The sequence below is a fragment of the Mus pahari genome, chromosome 19 (assembly GCF_900095145.1).
Source record: "Mus pahari chromosome 19, PAHARI_EIJ_v1.1, whole genome shotgun sequence".
In the NCBI taxonomy this organism is placed as follows: domain Eukaryota; kingdom Metazoa; phylum Chordata; class Mammalia; order Rodentia; family Muridae; genus Mus; species Mus pahari.
In genome coordinates, this window is record NC_034608.1 from 31537024 (window position 1) to 31539395 (window position 2372).

The 2372-nt window shown below is 47.1% G+C and overlaps 1 protein-coding gene across 1 annotated transcript in view; it reads right to left on the bottom strand.

Annotated features, from left to right (window-relative positions):
• Pcid2 (PCI domain containing 2) overlaps window positions 1–2372 on the bottom strand; it is a 30348-nt gene that overhangs the window by 9190 nt on the left and 18786 nt on the right. The window lies entirely within an intron of this gene.

Here is a 2372-nt window from a genome sequence, read left to right on the forward strand (position 1 = left end):
AGGGTGGCAGTATGAATACACCAACCCTGCCTACATCAGGGTGGCAGTGTGAATACACCAACCCCGGCTACATCAGGGTGGCAGTGTGAATACACCAACCCCGGCTACATCAGGGTGGCAGTGTGAATACTCCAATTCCAGCTACATCAGGGTGGCAGTGTGAATATACCAACCCTGGCTATCACCACATCAATGCGATGCCATCGTTAATGCTCCTAACCTAGGCTTTCTGTTTAAGATGGAAAGAGAAATGTGCAATGATCAAGGAAACCCCTTCTGTAAAAACTTGATCACCTACTAAAAACAAAGAAGAAAAGGAAAAGAGGCTTGACTGCAAAGGAGGCTAAGCAGCCACCCCTCAGGAGCTCCTCCTGCTATTTCCTGGAGAAGGGAGCCCATGGGCATCTTAGAAACAGGGCATCGGCTAATGCCCGTAGAACTACTTTGATATCACAACTCCCCACAGTCAGAACGGCTGGCATCAGGAAATCTGCCATCAACTGACTTGGAGAGACAGCTAAGAGAAGCCCATCATCCTATTCTTCCAGCGGGCCTGAGTTCAGTTCCCAGGTTCCAGCACCTACACCTGCCAGCTCATGAACGCCTCTAACTACAGCTCCAGGAGATCTGAAGCTTCTGGCCACTATGAACAAGGCATGCAAATAAACCATCTCCTCCAGTACACATACATATAATTAACTCAAAAACAAAGTGAATCTTAAAAAGTATTTTTTAAAAAAGATTTGTCAACAAATATGAAAGATGATGTGGAGAAAGACAAGCCCTTATTCATTGCTGGTGGGAGTACAAATCAATGCTGCCATATGTAAATCGGCCTTAAAAAACAGAACTACCACCTGATGCAGGCATTCCACACCTGAGCACACACCAGAGCCCTCTATGCCCTATCTCACAGATATCGCACATCCAGGTTTACTGCTGCTCTACTTACTATAGCAAGGAAAGGGAACAATGCAGACATCCATCGGCAGATGCAGAGAATAATAAAATGTGGTGTCACACAAGTGGCATACTGTTCTCTTGTCAGTTACACTTGCAAGGCACAGGGAGGCCACTCAGAACAGCAGCACTGGATGCTAAGGACGGACAGACTGCGGGGGAGGGACACGTGCCTCATGAGAGGACAGCAAGCTGATGGCTTTCTAGTTCCAACTCTGCAGTAGCTGACTCTCTTTTTCATGGTGGACAGGTGTGTGAACGGGTAACCGACAGTGAGTGTCCGCCAAAACTGTGCACAGCTGTGCACCAGGGGACGAAATGTAGACTGGGCAAGGCTTTCTCTAAGGAGCCACTTCATTTAGCTGTCTGTTGTTTCTATAATTGAGTTCATAAGGTGAGCTTATGTGACTTTTACAAATAATTTATAAATGAAAGTCCACTTTATGTCCAGCAGGAGAGAGCACAGAGCGGCCTCATGCTAGATACGCACAGAGTGAAAAACAAAAGCCTGGCCTCCTGCCCCTGAGGAAGCTAATAACAGTCAACAGGCAGGCTGCTATGAACAATGGCACCACACAGAGCTCTTGAAAGTCACAAACACAAACTACAGAGCAAGACCTAAGGACAGCCTTCACTGCCTGGAGGGTCACTCTACAGGGACTTGTGCTACTGCTACTGCTACTGAAACAGCTACAGCTACAGCTACAGATGACTTGAGGCTGCAGCGGGGCCAAGTTCTGTCCCCAAGCTCCTCCGAGAGAAAATAATCACCTTATCCTACTCAAAGAGCACCTCAAGGAAAGGGTGCGGGATAACCGTGCCTTGACATGCACCAAGAAACCCTTCAGAGATCAATATCCTCCAAGTATTGTTTTCACTTGTATAATTAGCTTTATTGTCAAAAATATAAGCACTTCAAAAAATATTAAAAGAAGAGCTAGGAGCCAGCAAGATGGCTGAGCACAGGACTTGCTGTGAAGCCTGAGAAGCCAAGGCCAGCCCCTGAGATTCACGTAAAAGTGGGAGGGGAGACCCAGGTCAGGTTGTCATCTGCCCTCTGTGCACAAGCCATGGTGCACACACACACACACACCAAAAATCACACCACACACATGCACATACACACATACACAAAATAATACATTTCAAAAATACAATAAATCTAGGTGTGGTACCCCTCGCTGTAATTCCAGGACACTCAGGAGCCTGAGGCAGGAGGATAACCATGAATCTGAGGTTAGTCTAGGTTACATAGTGAATTCCAAGACAGCTTGTGCTACAGAGTGAGACCCTGTCTCAAAAAACAAAGCAAAGGGGGCTGGAGAGATGGCTCAGCGGTTAAGAGCACTGACTGCTCTTCCGAAGGTCCTGAGTTCAAATCCCAGCAACCACATGGTGGCTCACAACCATCC